A 20,656-nucleotide genomic window follows, 5' to 3' on the forward strand; every position below is an offset into this window, starting at 1 on the left:
CCCTAAAAAACAACAAAAAAACAACACACGACGGATAAGGGGGGAAAGGAGGGGGGGGGGGGGAAGCAAACCAGTCACTTACCAGGCTCTTTATTTGGGGGGGCTTGAGCGTGCAGACGCTACCAGCCTGTCTGCCTTTAATTAGTTGCACATCAGTCCCTAACACAAAGAAGAAGAAGAAGAAGAAGAAAAATATCCAGATGTGCCTTGGCAGCTCCTCAATTACAACTTTGATACTTGTAAACAAACTGCGAGGGGCGGTGGGGAAGGGGGGGAGGGGGGGGGAATAAATGAAGCCGCCGATCCACTAAACAAATACCTGTAAGTGGCTTTTTTTCCCCCCTCTCCCTCTCTCGCTCGTTGCAGAGAAAGGAGGAGGAGGAGGAGGAGGAGGGGGGGAGAGCAGGGGAGGCGGCGGGGGGCGAGGAAGGAGCAGGCACAGAGGGAGGGAGGGAGGGAGCGTGTGTGTGTGTGTAGGGGGGGTGTGTGCGCGGTGGTCTCCTCCGCCGGCGCGCTGCTCGCCGCCCGTCTCCCGGCGCCCGCCCTCGCACACAGCGCCGGGAGTGCGACTGTGTGTGTGTGTGTGTGTGCGCGCGCGCGTGTGTGCGTGTGTGTGTGTGTGTGCCTGTAGCTCTGTGTGTGTATGTGTGTATGTGTGTGTGTGCGCGCGTGTGGCGGTGCGGGGGAGGGGAGGGCGGGGGCGGGCGGGAGGCGGCGGCGGGGCGACCGCCGCCGAGGTGAGGGAGCGCGCGGGGCGGGCGCAGGGATGCGGTCAACCCGCCGCCGCCGCCGGGGCCGCTGCCGGGGCCGGGGCCGCCGCCGCTGCCGCCGCCGAGCGGCGCGCACGGGCCGCGGCGCAGCGCGGGGGGCCGCCCCCCCTCACCCGCCACCGCCCCCCTCCCCGCGGCGCGGCGGGGCGCTGCGGCCGGCGGTCGCCCGGTGCGGGGCTGCCGGCGGGGGCGGGGCCGTGCCGCGCCGCAGAGGGGAGGGAGGGAGGGAGCGGGGCGGGGGGGGAGCGTGTGTCGCGGGGGGGGGGGGGGGGTTGGGGGGGTGTCGCGCCCCGCCGCGCCGCCCGCTTCGCCCTTTCGCCCTCCCCCGCCGGCGGGGAACCACCGGGAAAGTTTGTGCCCCGGGAAGTTTGCGGGGGGTTTCCCCCGCCTCGCCCAGCCCGGCGGGGCCGGGAGCAGGAGGTCAGCGCGCAAGTGAGCGCACGGCCACGCAGCCTGTCATTTTTCACGCGCGTTTGGCTGTCCCTAACGACTACCCGCCCCCCGCCCCCCCCCTTACTGTTATTTCTGCAGGCGCGTGAGGTGCCGCAGATTTCAGGCATATTTAGGCGAAGTGGGGCCGGCGGCACGGCAGATGCCAAGCGAGTGTCTCAGCAGTCCCTGGAAGCGTTCCGAAGGGTTCCCGCTGGCCCGCCGGGTCTGTGCCGGAGGGCAGGAGGTGCGTGGCACCGGCCGGGGTAGGCCACACGCACCCCGCACCTCGGCTGCCAACACCCCACCGCTTCCCTCCTCGAGCCGCCGACGTGCGGATATTGCACGCAAACACGCAGCAGTTCCTGAAAGAATTTCAACAACTAAGTGTAAAAAAACCCCAGCCGAACCCACCTGCCTTCCCCGTGGAGTTCTCGCAAAGCACAAAAAAGGGCCTATATTCACTGAATAAATTATGCGCTGCAAGTTCTCCATCCAGCTCCTCTTGGTACCTCCAGAGCGAGCGCTGGCACTCACGGAGACGTTGCTGCAGGCTGGTGCAGCCAGCGCGGGCACTAAGCAGTTAAGAAATGGATGTCTCTGCCAGGGAAATCATTTTAGCCATTTGTAAATTACAGAAAAAGAAGGGAAAGTCATACCGTTTCATTGGCTTTATATGTAAGTGAAGGCTTTATTCACAGACTGAAGTTTTATTTCCCTCCGCTCCAATCTGAATCCAAGCTCGGGGTGCTCAGCGCTAGGGAATTACCCACGGGAAAGTGCCACAGGAACTTTTTCCCAGGAGCAGTAAAGGTGGATTTTGGCAGCAGGATTTGGTGAAGACCAGCAGCCTCCTGGGTGATACTCCAACTAGGGAGACTGACGGGTGCAGAAGAGGGACAGTTATGGTCCATCAGGGAGCTCGCAGATCTCCAAGAAGTCACACGACTGACATTTACGTTACGGATTGGTACGCTTTATTTGGAACCAGTACAGTTTATCAAACTAATAATCTGCCTCTAACCACAAGATATGCATTTTAAAACACCCTCAAACATGTATTTACATAATAAAGTGTAACCTCCCGACTAGCTAGCGTCATCCCTTATGACAGTTCTGCTGCCTTTTTCAAAGTCTTTTCTGTTTTGATATGAACTTATGGGGAAAAATACAAATGAGGGGAAACGATGTTTCGGTAATGTCACAAAGTGACAAAAAACAAGCGCTTTTCCTGTTGAGGTTCATTCCCTACCACTTTTCTCCCAAATTAGTTGTCAAAAGCCATATGCGATACTCCAAACACTGAGGATGTTTTTCAAACAGAGACTTCTCCTGAACTCCAAACTTCCTTTAATCACAACCGGGGTCTCACTTAAGCAATCCTTTCTGAGTTAATTTATTACTCTTGAAGGAGCTACATTTTTAATAACTTAAAAGAGGAAAAGGGGAAAACTCTGATAATCTTTTCTCATGCATAAGGAAGACCATTTCATGTATTTTTTAATTGTCATGTGAATTAAATTGCAGTGCTATATATAACCTTTCTGCTCCAGCCTGGGAAAACTTGTACACTTTTCTGGTGTTGGGGAAGAAGTGTGGAATCCAATTCAGATCAGTTTTCTCTGAAATCTTTTGCTCAGCAGAGGTTTTTTTTGTTTTCAGATACGAATCTGTTCTATCCTGCAGTTTGCCCTGAGCTTGGGAGCCGAGAAGGACTGGAAGAGTGGAAAATGTACAGGTGTTTATCGGTGAGGTAGGCAACCTTCCAGCTACAACTTTCTCATGACGAGTCTTAATAAAGCAATTCCAGATTGTCCTTTTCACCATAATCCATGTTTTGATGGGAGGAGTGGAAAGTTAAAAATCACAGGCTCTGTTTTTCGTCCAGAACCATTCCTGTTTCATTTTTAGCAGGAATGTAGCAAGAGCAGTATGCTGCAACACTGTGAACTGGGGAGCTGCCTTGCCTTTGTAAATATTAGGGTTGTTCTGAAAGAAAGTTGCAAAAAAAAAAAAAAGAAACTAACTGAAATTCACTTTCTGTTCTTGTTCATTCTGTTACTGGCTCTAGTGTGGATCTGCAAATGGGCCTCTGTAAACCTACCCTGATCCATCAGTATTATAAGCATTGCGCCAGAATTAGAAAAAGGAGGTGAAGCATTCCCTTGAGGAACGCAGCAGTTCATTACAGACTGCTAGCCAGGTCTTTTTTTCTAATATTATTACTCTTTACTTTTGTGTGCTGTTTTCCTAGGGCTCCTAAAGCCCACGGATCCAGTCAGGGCTGGACTCTCACCTGGCTGCTGCGTTTGGGTTCCCTTCCGCTGGGGACAGGAGCTATAAAATGTCCCTGACCACACGCGCTGCAACTCTGGCTCTCCCCTGGGTGCTCCCGGCACGTGTCCTGCGCAGGCTGCCCTTGCGGCTCGGATCTCTGCTACAGAAGAGCTGCGGCTGGGGACTGGAAGAGCAGCTGCCTGTGCTTCCTGCTCTTTCTCACTGGGACATCTCCTGCCTTGCACAGGAAGTGGTAGGTTTTCATTCAGGACCATGTTTCTCTACCTGCCCCCAGCTCTGTGCCTCACCCCCTGATGAAAATGGAAATGGTGGCTCAGCTGTTTTCCACCCTCGAGAAGAGACACATTTCTGGCACAGTCTTTCTTCTAGCACCACCTTCTTGTGGGCACTCTGAATGTATGGTCCTCCCCTTCTGGGACAGGGGGTAAGTGGAAGAAGAGATGCACGAGCTTTCTCAAAGTTCCCAAACCAGTTTATTTTTTATTTCATTGGTGCAAGAAACACACAGAAATATATAGAAATGTCTTGTACACCATTCACAACATTAACAGCACACCTGTCACATTGCCGTGAATCCCTCATAATTCTTTAACATCCTTTGAGCTACCAGTTATTCCATGGACTCTCTGGGACCTGGGCTCCAGTCTAACCTGAAAACTGTCTGTTTGCACTGCCATGATACCGAACCTAGACCCCAGCCCCTCTGAGCTGTGGTTCGTCTCTGTGACTTCCTCCCTCCCTCCCTCCCTCCCTCCCTCCCTCCCTCCCTCCCTCCCTCCCTTCCTTCCTTCCTCCCTCCCTTCCTTCCTTCCTTCCTTCCTTCCTTCCTTCCTTCCTTCCTTCCTTCCTTCCTTCCTTCCTTCCTTCCTTCCTTCCTTCCTTCCTTCCTTCCTTCCTTCCTTCCTTCCTTCCTTCCTTCCTTCCTTCCTTCCTTCCTTCCTTCCTTCCTTCCTTCCTTCCTCTGTAGATGCCCACCTCTCTGATGGCACATACTTACCATTCCTCCTTCCCATGGCTGTGGCCAGGCACCTCCTGAAGACCTCCCTCATGCCTGCCCCCACTGCTTTCCACCCATCCCAACTCCCTGACAAAGAGGGATGCCTCGCTGCTTGCCAGCTACTGTGGAGTTCTTGCATCAGTAAAGGAAAAGACCAGGGATGAACTAGTTTTTCTGTGCTGCAAGGACAGACACTCGAGAATTGCTGTAGCACATAATCTGACAGCAAAAATAAGGTTAAAACCATCCATTAGAATGCCTTGCTTATCATCCAGTATTACTGAAAACTGCTCCCCTTGCTTTTGTTTGAAAGGAAATGCAGTGATTACCCCCCTATTACAGACACCTACAAATATTTACTAAAATAATGTAGCAGAGCGATTTTTTAAAAAGTTGTCACAGCTTAAATATTCCCATTACTTTAAATCTGGTTTGATTCTGCTCCAAGTACAGCTGCTTTCCTGCTGCTTCCTACACAGGAGTCCAGATTGCAGACCTCCAATTATGCCGACTCCTGGCTTGAGCCGTCGCTGATGCAAGTCAACGTCGCAGCGCTGGGTTCAATGGGACGCTGCCAGCTGAGAAATAGCAGTGCCCAGGAAAAAGAAAACCCAGAGCGATCATCATACCCTCGATGTTGGGATCCTCATGGACACAGACCGAGGGCTCTGAAACCCAGATCCGAAGAACACCTGGGTTTGTTTAGACCACCTCAGTATCTCCAGATGTCTTTCCTTCGTGAATGATGTCCCACGTGTCGCTGCCAGTTTCATTTCATTCTGGTTCTTAAAAAACTGACCTTTATTGGAACGGTGCTGGAGTGGCTTTTACCATGTGAAAGCTGTATGAATCAAATGCCATGCCAGAAATGCCATGCCAGCAGCTAACAAGGGGGTTTAGTATAAGAACTCCCTGGCCAGTATGCAGCAAGTGTGGGCTTGTTCACCTAATCAGCTTTAGGGCTCCTCCGTGCTAAGGGGGTTGTATTCTGTTTTTGTCAAACGGCATCGCACAAATGCTCCTCTGGGGCAGCTACTCAGAAAGTGTATTTGCTCTTTCAGGGCTTGCATGTCCCCCAAAAACCTGTAAGAAAGGTTTGTTTCACTGTTGCTAGTTCAGTATGCCTGACAGTTGTGGTTTGTTTTTTTCTTTCAGGTCCTATTTTCAAACACTTCTCTATTTGTCAGGTTTCACCTCTTTGGACTAAAAGTTCCCTGTTCGAGAGGTAATGTGCTCTCTAAAACTGTTCATCTGGTTTCCAGACTTCATTCTTAACAAACATATATTTCTGTGCTAAAATAATAACTATTTAAGAACTACTTTTCTAAGGAGCTCTAATGTCTTTGTATTCAGAATCAAATGGTTGAAATTTGGTCATCGTGAACATATTTCATTTGCCTAAATTGCACAAATTTCTGAGCTATAAGAAAAAAATCTTAGCTCACACATAAGAGAATCGTTAGAAGTGCGGCAGGGAAAAAAATCTCTGAAGTGTCTCTTTTTGGCTGATCTTTGAAAAAGATTCGCTCTGTAAATGCATTCCCTGCACTGGAAATGTTAAGTGATCTGACAATAGCAAAAGGTAAGCATTTGCCACAGAGCATTCAAATTTAGTGATCTCTTTTATCAAGTTATCAAAACAAGGATGATCTCACTTCCAGGGTGCAGAGACAGACTCACTGATGTTTGAGAAGTACACAGGTACCACAGAGGGAACCTGTAAAAATTTTGGAATAGGGATGGTGTGGAGTTGGGGCAGCTTTGTGAAGGAAGGAAAAACTGATGCTGAAAAGGTACCATGGACTAAATGAGGAAACAATCCTGCAGTAAGACTAGTATGTGACCAGGCAATTAAGAGCCTGATCAGGCATATGTATCAAGCTGGTAAAGTAAGGATTGCATGGATAAACTCAACTCAGGCATCTCTTAGCTTCTGAGCACTTCAGTTTGTGACCTTTGCAAAGATTCTGGAGGTTTCTACCCCCTTGGCTTAGCTGCTCTCTGAGTTTTGGTACTCATCTTGGCAGTGACAGATTTTGCTTTACCTCTGTACTTAAGTTTTTGATTACAGAGTTCCATTTTCACATTTAATGAATCAGGGAGAGTAAGGACTTCATTAGAAAGCAGAGTTTTGTCAATTTAACACCAGCTTCAGATGAATGAGTCATCCTGAGCCAGATTTTCATTTCACATCATGTACATATCACTGCGATCAAGCACTCCTGGTAGCTTATACCAGTGAAAAATCAAGCTCATACCACTATTGACTGAGCCCTGTCTTTGACCCTGGGATGCCTAGGACAGCTACATCAAGCTATTCCAGGCTCTGTTGGAGTGGAAGAGCATCTGAGACCAAAACGGTAAGTAAACCCAACTTTTTTACTACCTCATAAAACAACTAAAGAAAAAATAGTATCTGTTTCAGATGATTTCTATAGGAAGGAAATTTGAATGAGATTTTTCTCTAGAGAAAAGTATTTTCTCTGTAGTTGTGATGTTGCATAGCTTTGGTCACCTTCTCATTGAAATAGCCAGAGATTCTGTTATCATCTCAGTTCTCACACTCTGACAAAAGGCACATGTGTATTTTACTATCCGGTTTTGTAAATGCTTTGCTCCCCTCATCTGTTGCCACATTTTCGCTGTTAAAGACTCAGACTTGTCTGGAATAAGCTTATGTTTTTCAAATACTTGATTTCATGCAATACTATTATTTATGGTTAAGGCTTCACTGGGAAGAATGACAATCAATCATGACTCAAAGATGGTCTCAGTGCCAGAAGCACTCATATCCTTCTACAGGCCATCATTCTGGCTTCCAATAAGCACCAGCAGGCAGTGGATGGTCATTTCCCTTACTGTCCCCTGAGGTCATGTTAATCAGCCCTTGGCTTTACTGTCAGAAGGCATAAAAATGGGACTCCACATGCTGCACAGTGTAGGGCTGATGGATGGTCCCAGAGAAGTACTGTTGATCCTCTATCGATGTCCCCAGAACTTGTTTCTTTCTCTGATTTCAGAGATATCCACAGATGAATAGGGGTGTGGAAGCCAACTGGCTGCTCCACACATCAGGTGGTTTAAAAGATGCTACAAGTAGCTGGAGGCCGACAGCACAGTGTTTGTCATCTAGATGACTGCAACTAAGCACCTCCTTTGTAAGGCAGGACATTCAGCAGCAGGTATTGTCTCACAGAAAAGGTAACTGCTGAGGTTTCGATAATACCAGTTTCCATCAGTTTATGACTGCCACCCCAGTTCCCTGAATGCTCTTTGATATTCACCTACGTACAGCTGTGGCCCCAGACGTTCAAGAAAGAGGATGTTGGGAAAGGGAAATGATACCCCAGATGCCAATGGGTGGTCAGAAGACTACATTACATCCCAAGAACGGTGACAAGATGTGAGCTACTGGACTTGGGAAGCACAAGAATGAACACGTTGAAAAGAAAGAAAAAAAAAAAGCAAAAAAGCTGGTAAGAGCAGTGGAAGAAATACAGATAAACTGTATTGTGAGGTTTTAACAGGAAAATCAGTGCAGAACAAAACACTGAAGGCGCCACAACAGACATGAGCAAACTTTCTTGTTTCAACAAGATAGCTATCCTTTCTCACGCCTGTGCAGTCCCGTCCAAATGTGCAGTCACACAAATATTTTAAGCTGCTCTCTCCTGCCAAGCAAGAGAGTTGTTATTATGGCAGCCGACGCTGCGCTGCCTAGATGAGCCCCCAGAGAAAGCCCTCTCACCTCTCGCTCACTCGCTGGCGTGCCAGCCGATTCCCTGCACACCTGACTACGTGCTCTGAATGACGGTTACGTTTCAGTTAGTGCTTCAACCCTTTCTGGGTGTAACTTTAGCCCCCTTGAGCAGACGCACACCTGCTTTACACTGCATCTGCAGAACAGAAGAAACAAGGCCCCGAGTACAGAGATCTTGTTAAAACATGCTATAGGCAGACCAGGAGATATTATCAAGCAATTGAACAAGGCCCAATATAACTTTGGTCTTGAAATTCTGTCTGTAAACCCTGCTCCACTGGATCCGCTTGATTCCAAGCTGCAAAGCGTTATCTTAAGCAAGATGGCAGAAATGCCCGTTGTTAATTAACATTATTATTTTATTAGTCTTGGTACTTAATGGCCCAAGGCATTTTAGCTGATAATTGAGATCAAGTAACAGGGTAATTTCTTTTACACCTGAACTGTATGTAAGTACATATAGATATAAAAAAAAAGCTATACAAATACTTTAGGGTAGAGATCACTCAGTATGCAGAGTTTTCCTTAACACCTCTCAAGCTCATTTAATATTCAGGTTTGCTGTTACACAAAGCAATAAACTGACCAAAAAACAATTGCCCTTATAGATAAAGTGAACATTAAGGCTTTAATCAACAATGCTGTCAAAGTATTTAGGAGAAATTAGTTTATCATGCGTAGCAAAGATGGGTTTCTTGAGACTTCTAATGAAAGCTGATATAGCCATTATCTGATTACTGTAACGTACACTCAATCATTAATACAAAAGTCTTCTTTAGTGATCTTTGTTTTATGGCCACAGACATCCTAGGAGGAAGCCAGGAGGTGAGAAGGGGAAAGTATTGCTTCTTGCTTTTGTTTATGCCAATTCTAATGGGGTTGTGACACTGAAGAATGCTAATTCGAGACTGATGTTTATTTCTTGGCCCTGATCACAAGACGTGGGTCAGACTTACGAGAGGTCAGCAGTATTTGATGTCCTGAGGGCAAAATGATGCAATTTGAGATTAATCCAGAGGCTGTCCCAGTCTTCTGCAGGCCCAGGGATTGCCGGTTGTCATATTAAGATGGTGTGAATCCATGCTCCCCATCGCAGATGTGCTGAACCAAGTCCTGTTACGAGTAAGGAGCTGTGCCCCGGCATCCTCATGGAAATGATGATCCTGCTCTTCAGTAGCAAAAACACGGAGAAAGTAAAGATGCGTAAGGGTCTGGTAATTATTTCTCAAGTTTCTTACAGCAAACTTCACTCTGTTGTTATTTTGCTGCTGCCTTCTGCTAATAATTTGCTCTCAGTTTTTAAAGAATAGACCCCAAAAGAAATCAGTTGGCATCTGGCTCAATCAAAATGGAAAAAGTCATAATAAGGAAACTGTCTTTCAGAAAGAGCAAAGACTGTGTTCTCTGAATGTAGATTATTTTAATGACTTTGGATTTTGCAGATTGTAGTCATTATACAGCTATTTATGAGGAAGTATTATTGTTGTCTTTGTCAACAAAAAAAGCCTTGAGAACACTGTCTGTCACCTAGAATTAGTATTGCCACAAAATAAATGTTCTCTTGATATTTTTGTGGATGTTTTCACAGGATCGTTAGAGAACTTGAACCCCACTATTACTGCAAATTAAAAATTATTTAATAGTGCTGCCTGTGAAAGGGTGTTGTTTTTACAGTTGTCAAAGACCTCAGACACTGATCATTTTGTTTAACAATACATTATTTTCTTTTAGTACTTCTAGACAAATTGCAGGTGTTATCTTATGATTCTTTAAATGTCTGTGTTACTGTAAAAGCACTAGTATGAGTGAATAAATAGTCGCCTAAAATAGGTATTGATTTTGCATCTTTATAAGCAAGGTGCCAAGAACACCAATAGTATGTTTACCTCAAAAATATGAATGTCTTCATGTACCATTCAATTCACGCTGCAAGTTTTAGAGCTTTGTATCTCTTTGGAGAGAGTTCCTACTGCGTATCATTTAAGTGTCATGTAAACTTGTAGGTTAAATGGTACATTAGTCTTGTTCTGAATCAGAAATTAAATGTATCCTTTGGGAACGCTTCTAAATATTTTGACTTTAATGACTGGAGCTTTTTTAGCCTTTCTCTTTGTTAAAGTCAGCCTCAGAATTAGCTTTTTATTGCTCCCCCCGTCATTCCTTCTCCTGTCTGGAGAATCTCAGCTGCTAAAACCCACCACTGCCAAATCTGCTTCAGACTGTGGACAAAAGGGAAAGTTCAATGAAACAGGAACACTCAAGCTTTCTGTTCGTTCCATGCTGTGACTGTAAAACAATGGAGTCGCAGCAGACCTGTAGAGTGCGTAAAAGAAACGGACCTTTAAGGAATGTATGTTTTCACAGAATGACAGGGGTACTAAGCTCCCACGTTTTCCTACCGTATGAAATTCCTCACTGTATATAATTCTATCTACATTCCTGTGGTTCACTTCCTGCTGCAGCCATGATAAATGTCCTTTTATATTTAGGGATTTTAGGGTTACTCATCTTTCATTTCTGTTGTTATCAAGCCTGTATTTCAAATATCTGTCTGCATCCTGCTCATTCCAGTGTGATGTATGAGTCTACAGATAATATATGCACTCCATGCTTAAATATACCCATGCTAAGCCTCCAGAATTGAGTTCACTGTTCACTTTGTTGGATATTCTTCCTGAACCATTGCACCCCAAAGCAATCACTTCAGCACCCTCAGTTCACCTGACCTTCCTCTGCGTTTAATCCAACTCAACAGACCCATTCATTTTTCCCTAACAAAACACTGGAAGTTTCTAAATGGCTTTTCTTCCCAGGGTAGACTTCAAAATGAATACATGCTTATCCATATGTACATTTACATATGTACAATGACTGTTTGCTTGTGCAGTGGTCCTGGGGGAGACCAAACTTGAGCTGCCAATAACATAATCTGCTTTAGAGTACATGTCACAGATAGGTCTGAATGGCACCTTAAAGAATCTTATCTGTCTTCCTTGACTCAGATTTATATGTTTGTATCGGGTCTGGCTGAGCCAGAATTGGTTTTCCCCTGTAGCAGCCCTCATGGTGCTGTGTTTTATGCTGGGAGCTGGCAGGGTGTTGATAGCACACTGGTGTTGTGGTTACTGCTGAGTAGTGCTTACACAGCACCAAGGCTCTTTCTGACATTTCCCCCCACAGTGGGACGGGGTGGGCAAGATCTTGGGAGGGGACACAACCAGGACAGCTGACCCGAACTGACCAAAGGGATATTCCATACCATATGACGTCTGCTCAGTATAAAGCTGGGAGAAAGGAGGAAGGGGGTGGGGTCACCCTTGGTCCTCCAAGGCAACCACTACGTGTATTGGAGCCCTGCTTCCTGAGAAGGCCCGACATCGCCTGTTATTGGGAAGTAGAGAATAAATCTGTTTTCTTTTTTTTGCTTCCGTGCGCGGACCTTTGCTTCGCTTTGCTTATATTAAAACTGCTGTTGTTTTACCCACAAGGGTTGTTTTGTTTTCCTATCTTATTTTCTTTCCCTTCTTTGCCCTATTGAGAAAAAAAGGGGAAAGGGGGGGAAGTGATAGAGCGACTTGGTGGGTACCTGGCATTTAGCCAAGGTCAAACCACCACAGTGTTAAAAGGTAAAGTCAGGTGAGATGTGTCCAACGCATAGTGCCCAAATGATCCATTCACAATGAGGAGGCTGATTCATCAGATGCTGTAAGACAGAGCATGCAGAGAAATGGCAGGTCTCCAAAGCTCAATCCAAGATTGATCCAGAGAAGACTCAAAACTCTGATACTGATCAGATTTACAGCAGACTTAATTTAAGAAGCAGTACGATTAGCAAGGGTGGGAAGGAATGAAAAGGGGAAGACTGGGGAACATATGAGTAATAGCAATACAGTCATATGTTCACAGCAACTATGCACAACAAGGTAGTTGTGAATCAAAGTAGTTTCAGTTATTACTAGGTCTGGTTTAATTAATAAATAAAGTTATCTCTCCTCAATTACCAATCAAGCTGGGTACCTTTGGCAAGGTGTTTTCTTCAAGCATCACAGTAAAAAGTGGATTTTGAAGAAGGATTTAAAAGGCAGACGCAGCTGGGATGGATAAGGGATCCTTATGGAAGGACAGAAAATTAGTATTGCCATGGGAGGAAAGGGTGGACATGATTTGACTCACTGGTCTTCCTTCTGTCTAACAGACATGTAAGATGACTTTGTCACTGTGGAAAAGTCTGCTGCAGTTGTAAGATCGACCATATTACCTGTCTCCAGGAATCTCTAGTATGCAAGTCTTACTTTCTTCCTCCATAAAATGCCTGTGAACATTTCCCTCAAAGTAAATCCTGCCACTGAGATGAATAAATATGTTAATAATAACATATAATTATTGCAATTACTCTAGCCCAGCCTGTATATCAGATCTTCAGTAAGTTTCACAACCCATTCATACACAATCACAGTGCGTTCTCCACTGACCCTGATGCATTCCTCACAACATTTAGGAGGGAGAAAGGGAGCAAAAGAGGGAACAGGCAGAAATATATGCTGGTCAGAGAAATACCCCGAAGAACTATTTTTCCTATTTTAACAGTTTCCTCTGGTTCAATTGAATTTTTTCTGTTTACTGGTTATTTTCCCTGTATTTTTTAGATTTTCACAATTCATTAACATATAATTCAACAAGTCAGGAGTTTTCAGGATTACATTTCCAACATTTGTTTCTCCTTGATATATTTCCACTTATTGAATTAAAAAAATAATATACTTTAAAGTTAACACTTATTGTTCTATTTACAAAATCTCTTCTCTAAGTAACTTAAATTCCTGGATGTTTCCTCCCTATTTTATGTGATTCTAATTGAATATCCATTATGCGAATACTGTAATTAAGAAGACAAATATCACAGTTACTCCAGAGTGAGTCCTAGAGCTACTGTCCTAGAGCTTTAGGTCACCCTGATTTGGGGTAGTGGCGAAGTCAATGATGTAATTAAGAAAGTCCTGCAGTCTTCATAAATATCCCAAGGTTATCCTCCCCAGATTTATGCCTTTCTCCTTTCCTTGCCACTCCAAGCTCTGTCCCTGCCAATACCTGCCACAGGGAAAACGGGACCCTCACAGAAGGCCTCTGCTGTGCTTCCAGCAATCTCTGTCAGCCAGATACAGGATACTGAGGGTGGCTTTAATTTATTCTTTCCTTTTTATCTGGTGTAAAGGAGCAAAAGGGCTGAAACTCTCACCTTTTCTCTCTTCGTTAAGGATAATGTATTCAGATCTCTCTGAACAGAATTGCCTAGTACTGTAGGTGTGTTGTACTAGGGAAAGAGTGTTACTTGTTCCATTGCTGGAAAGTCTAAACACAGTTAAGACAAAGGCAACCAAGTTTCTAACACCTCTTGCAGTCCCTGTCTTGGAAGAGGAATTGCCATAAGAGGTACTATTAAAGACTGCCCAACAAGGGATTTCTGGAGATCATTTTTGTACACTGGGTGTATCTTTTAAAAGGGGTTTTTAAAGTGTTAGGAAGAGCCTTAGAATACATGGGGATCTGCATATACACGTATGTCTCTAATACCACTTAATTCCTCCAGTGCTTTTTACCCAAAAGGATTTATCTCGTAGGCTCTGAAATAGACCTAGCAAGCAGGGAAGTCTGCTGGCTCAGTAATAGCGATAAAAGTCAGATATCATAATGCTTCCATTTCATTAGGAAGCTATCTGTCTCCTGGTTGTGGCTGGTTATGACCCAGGAAAGAGTGGATACATGGCTTGATACAGCATAGAAAATATAAGTTATATATTAATGATCACATGCTGTTTCTATCTCAAAAGGACAGTTCTCTCGGTTCTAGTTGTACAGTGTTTGATTTGGTGGTAGAAGGAAAGGGAATAGATGATTCAGTTCCTGTAATCTGTAAAAAGCAACAACAATTTTAACCTGTATTTCCCCTTCAGTCATACTCTCATCTCAGTTAAGGCTTCTTGTTTGATGTTTTCCTCCACTGACTATGACCATCCTTTAAAACACTTGAGATGAAGTCAGGTAGATCAAATAGAGCATGGTATCATCTGTGTACGCTCTAACAGCATTAACATACATCAGTGAAGGGAATGGATTACTTCCCCATTCAATCTAAACTCATTTTTGCCCTCCAGTGCCATATGTGTATGGCAGACTAAGGACAAAGAGGATCGAGTAACATTAATTGCATGGTTTGGGGTACCATTTAGACTAGCCATAGCAGAGAATTAGACAGATAAAGCTTTTGGTTTAGAAGTTTGTGTGTTGGTAGGAAAGGACAGTGTATCACCTGGGCTAATTCAGTCTCCTCAGTACCATTTTGGTGAGCTGAAGTGACAACTGCAGTGTTTTACCTCAAGTTCTAGGTTGAGAACCGTATTTTGGTAAGATATTAAAGCTCTTCCTGCAAAGCCCTGCTACTTTTTCCATATATAGAAGCACTATAAGTGTTCAGTCATATTGCTCGAGAAGAAAACAATATATCTAGCTAATCCCACATATTCACTGTGCATTATACCTTGCTTCCCATTTATTATAAACTTTTCTCCCTTTGCAATAAATTGATATCTTTTTTTTTTTTCCTTTTCAGTTTTCCTGATTCCAAATCTCTCACTAAGCTTGATTTGCTGCTTCTGCTGGGCCACCTAAACTATGCCATGTGTATCATACCTCAGGGTAGATCATTAATTCCTACCTCTTTGATTTAGCTGCAGCCTCCGTCAGATTTCTGCATCATTTTATCTCCCTCAGTTTTTTTCTGCCAGTTTGAAACTCAGCTTTGGTTCTGCCTCCTTAACATTAGAAGAAAGTACATTTCTTTTACTTTGACCTCATTTTCTCACCTGACAACACTTGGCTTTTTACTGATGTCTCCCCAAATCATGTTTTTTCCATTTAGTACTAAGGATAGCATTTCCATGTTTCAGCAAAAGCAGCTATTTGCGTTCCTATCATGTTCAGAGTCATCTTATGCGTCTGCCTCTGCAATTCTGAGTTCAGTGCCAAAACAATTTGGGAATTTGTATTAGAGCTAGAAAGCCTTTCTACTATCTTGATAGCTTAGCTGTATTTGCTGTCACAGTATTAATACGGGCCAGTCGATTCTGCATTCCTCAGTACATTTGCGTTCTCGCTTGTGCTCTGGATCACTGTTGGCCACTGGTTTCTAGTCAAACATGTTCATATTCAGTGATGCATTTATCAAATAGCTGGTAAAATTTCTGTTACTGTGCAAGAATTCAGATCTCTAACTTCCAGGCTAAACCTACAGTTCAACCATTTCCATATTTAATTCAATACTAATTTCCTTCACATTTTACTCATTTAATCTGAGTTCACATTCATAGTCTCCTCAGAGTCACGTCCAATACAACATTAGCAGTCCTTTCAGCAAAGTTAGGGTAATGTATCTTTCTTTTATCAAATAGTGCCACCAAAGCTTAATTGTTAATGCTCTTCAGCTTAGATGGTCCACAATTGCTTGTCTCAGTAGTTTTAGCTCACTGTAATGCTCAACAACCCACCACATCCACTGCAGATTCATCAGAAAAAGCATCTGATTTAACAAAAGCAGAAGCTGGCCTGGCAACCCTGGAGATCAAAGTACACTAATGTATTTACAGGAGCTGAACATGTAACTGTACAATCTTCTACCATATTTCACTGTGTAATGTGTATCACTTTTTATTCTGGGAGGCCACCTTTACAGGTTGGTCCTTCAGTTCCAGTACCCTTTTAGTCCTTCTGAGTCCAGAAAGCAGATGACATGCTAGCTGTGGCTACAATTTCATTTTGTTTTGTACATATCTATCCATCTTCAACTCTTACCAAGGCACCCAAAACACATCAAATTGTACCAATCTTCAGTTACTACTAAATGGAGCCACCACAATACTGATGTCCTCCATCTCCACAACCACCATCTATTTTTTAAATTAATATATAGATCAGAATAATTTTCTCTAATAAAAAGCCACAATTGTGTCTACTACATAGCAGGCATGACTTACGTGCTCATTTTCACGGAAGCACTTTGAAATCCTCATCGCTACATGCTGTAGAGATTTGTGCCTGGAAGATTTTTTTCTCCTTGAAGAGTTTGCCTTCTGAGTATGGTTTCAGTGCATAGACAAAACAGACCGCAACAGGGGACCAGAGGTTATAAACCCAAAAAGGTTTAGTAGAAAAGCAATGGTCTCAATTTGCCATTTGGTCTAACCAAAGGCAAAGAGGAGTAGTTCAAAAGCTTCATGACAGAGCATTTTCAGGGAGAAAGGTACAGGAAAACCATTTAGTTGTTTTGACTGGGTGAGCCGGTATTTGCCAGCACAGACAACAGGCAGGTTATCATGGATGTCATTACCAGCACAGAGCAGGCAGGAATTATTAGTTTGTGGCATGTGTGGTTCTGACAGATGGGGTGACACTGTCCTCTGGTCTGTAGGAGACTTCTCCTATTCTGCCTCCCTTCCTGTCCCTGACACTTCTTCCTCAGTGTGCTCAGTCATGCCCTGATCATAAGCGCTCACAACCTCAGACAAACAGGCATCCTGGCTCATGCAAGAACGTACCCTGTATTATCCTGGGCTTTGCATTAGTGTAATGCACTAAGAGCTTTTATTTTATTTATTTTGGCTGGACAATAGGTGTGGATTAACAGTGCATAATACTGATTTACTCCAAGGCTGTTGTGTGATCTCTTGCTTTACAATCCAGCTACTGGTTGGAATTTCCCAAAGGCTTTGCACCCCCCACAGCTGGGACTAGATTTTCAGAAGATTTCTGCTCCCATGCAAGCACCTAAATAAATGTCAAGATTTTCCAGGAGCCCTGCATGTTTAGTGCTGCATGGACTGGCACTATGAGATTGGCTCTTGAAAATTGAGCCCTGTGAAGTGGGGATTGTGCTATTCACTATTTGTGAAGCTTTTTCAAATGAGACTTAAAATCATTCCCAGTATTTTCACTCATTAGAGATCATAAAGAGCTATGTGCAACATAAATAATTACATCTCTGCCTGCCCCTCTCTCTCTGCAACTCTCTATAGAGAAGATACTTCTTTCCTAACAGAGAGTGGCCCACTCATCTGTGACGCTGAATCCCTGTGGTTCATAAATGGCTCACCAGAGGCAGTGGGAAAGACTGTATCTACAGTATAGCTGGCACAGGTGCCTGAAGTGGTGGCTTCATTTCCACAACTGATGCTTTACTTTGTGATCCATGCTAGTGAAGGATGGTGGGTTTGTACAGATTATTATTTATGCCATTATGTCAGTCATATTGTTCAAATGGATTCAAATAAATTAGTCTTTCCAAGACTTGAACCCATTCCTGAATTACTACATAAATTATTAAGTAGCCTGCATTCAAACTTTTTACAGTATTGCCTGGTTTATAGATTGGTAGGAAGGATTTCATGATGTAGGAATGCCACATTAATTTTACATTTAATAGTGATATTTCATTGCTTCTAAAACTTTTCACACTATCTCATTTCTTGTAGCCATTCCTAAGTCATGTTTTTATCTGCCAAGATGACATGTTCAAAGAGCTTTGGCAAAGCTTGTACGAAAAACTTGTATGAAAAATAGGATGTTGAGTAGCACTTCCCAAATGTGAAAGAGATACAGCAGAGTGTTTTAGAGGCCAATTAATTATGGAATAATTCCTGCAAACTGTGGCAGTAATTAATGAGTGAGTAACATGCAGTATTTAGAAGTGAACAGCAGTTAGCAAACACTATGCATCATTTTGTGACTGTAATACAAGAAACAGTCCTGTACCCATTTATTGATTATGGGTATAAACAGATTCCCCTAGTTAATCATGTGTCTTGTGCTTATATCATCTAGTTCTAATCTGAAATGTGACTAGGTGGAAAAAAAAAAGCGCACTTTCTTTCTTGCATGCATTCACAGGAGAGAGAAGCAAGTTTCCATAAGAGTTTGCTTGGGTTGAGAAACTGGCTGTGATTAATTCAGGGAAGATAGTTCAGGACCACACTGGCCCAGAGAAATTAAGACTTTAGTGCACATCAGGAAGAATGCATGATATAACTGGAGTGCTCAGGTGGCTTTCCTCTTACCTGTTCCCTGGGGGGCCAGCAGGACTGCACCCTTTCCCTACCCTTTAAGCTTTGTGAAGCAGTTCATACACAGCCCTGAGAACAGGATGAGTGCGACCTGTTCCCTTAGCATATCGTGAGGAAGGTCTCCCCAGCTTCTGTACACATTTCTGATCTGGCACTGAATAAACTTTTTCAATTTGTGTATTATCAATGAAATTTTCCACTAGCTTGTTCAATCAGTCTCACCAGCCAAAATCTACTGACAACATCACTGATCTGCAAGATCAGTTTTAGTACATCTCCATCAGTTCCTTCTGGTTTTAGATCATCAGGAAAGACCTTCAGGAAAGGGACCGTTTCTTCCACTATGTTTGTACAGCACTTAGGACAGAAAGCAACCAATATAAATTGGCAAGTCTATGAAATAGTTTACTTCATCTTAAAAAAAAAAAAAAAAGAGATGTTGATGAAAAGTAAAAAGAACAGAGACGTGACCATCAGAGCTCAGCCAAATATGGAGAACTGAACAAGGAAAAGTAGCATTTTAACTTCTAAATGGAAGAAAGCTGACTGTTTACATCACTAACAACATAAAAAAGAAACCCAGAGAACATTTTTTCATAGAGTGTCACTATGCTTTAAAACTCAAAGTTGTTTTAGCATTGCCCTTTAAAGATCACAAAGAGAATCAGCTTACTGAAATGCATTAAGACTGGTGGTTTTCCATTAACTGCTTCCAATAGGATAAAAAAAGTAACAGAGAAAAAGAAGCCTTTTGTAAAGAAACTTACACCTGCTGCCCAGGGTGTCTGCCCATCCACTGGAGAATGTTTAGGTATGTTCAAACTGGAAAAAGTTGAAAAATACTGCCAGGACAGTGGGTCTATTCACCTGAGAAAGGCATGCAGAGATCTTTATATGCATTAATATTCTTGATGCTTACTTTTTTAAACATGCTTAGAAAGATCACGAGCAAAACATTTGGGTCCTGACTTCTGTGATTTGTCTTAGATACCCCATTTTCCAAATTGAGAGCATCCAGAATTTGGTTAGCAGTAGTGAGGACTTCAGCTCATCTGACTGGTTTAGAGTAGGTAGTACCTTCTTCCTGGCTGTCTGCTGTAACATGTCTGGGGCTTCCTGTCCTGTCAAGAAAGCAGCCTTACTACAAAACCAATTTAAGACTTGAATGACCGGCTCTTGAAGAAGGTGCTCAAGTCACAGCAGTTTTCCATGCAACAAGCACTCTTCCCAAGGGCACCTGTGTTTTGGTCTTGTTTCATGACTACAGCCTAGTGGCCTTAGAACTGGACAGCTAGCACTTGGCACCTCACTCTACATTGAAAAGGGCCCGATTTTCAGATATGAAGGAACTGCAACAGTTCCACTGAAGTCAAATATATGGGTGCTGGCCATTCTGGATGGGTATTTTTACGTGTTTGAACCTAGTTAGTTGAACTTTTTAAGACATTAATCAGGTGTGTGAGCACACCATTCAAAGAAAAAGCATGCGATTCATGCAGTATTGTCAAAATACTTGCAAGACCACCACTAATGAATTTAAGCTCCCACCTGTGTGCTTTTTTTTCCTTAGGCATATTAACAGTCTTGGCAGGAGGTGTCAATCTGAACTCAAAAGAAGGCTCATCTTTCCTCACAATTCCTTCTTAAACTAAATAGCGGAAGTATCAAATGTGAATTATTGACAGGTTGAGATTGATCTGTCACAAGAGTATTAAGAATTTATAATTTCTGACCAAAAAAAAAAAGCTGCAGCTACTTTTATAGATGCCTAAACTGCTTTTATTTTGTCAAAGAAGGAGAAAAAAGTCAAATGCCGAATGTATGTAAAAACAACCATGGGACTGCATTTCTTTTTGCTCACTTTCTTATGGAAAGGAGAGTGTTAAACTGCCATCCACTAAAAGCAGCGATTTTATGCTGAGGTCTCCAAGTCAGTGAATTTACATTTCGTAAGAACACCCTGAGGGGCTTTCAGCTACTTTGCTTAAAAGGTAGACAGATACATTTACAGCAGCGCATGCAGAGCTCCATGTGCTAACATGGCCACATAGCTGCAGATTCGCTTTCTGGCACATGTGTGTTAGGGGTGACTTAGTTCTAAGCAGGTAATGCATCAGGACACTTTTATGTGTTGGCTGGGAATACAGTTCAGTAAAGAATGTGACTGTAATTACCAGTAACGAGGGTATAAATTTCTGATACCTGCTTTGTTGGCTGAATTTTGCTAGTGTTTCTAAGCATTTACATTTTACAATTGCCTTATTTATAGCCTGAAATTTGGTACACTAGTTTT

Source organism: Strix aluco, chromosome 4 (genome assembly GCF_031877795.1).
Source record: "Strix aluco isolate bStrAlu1 chromosome 4, bStrAlu1.hap1, whole genome shotgun sequence".
NCBI classification, from domain to species: domain Eukaryota; kingdom Metazoa; phylum Chordata; class Aves; order Strigiformes; family Strigidae; genus Strix; species Strix aluco.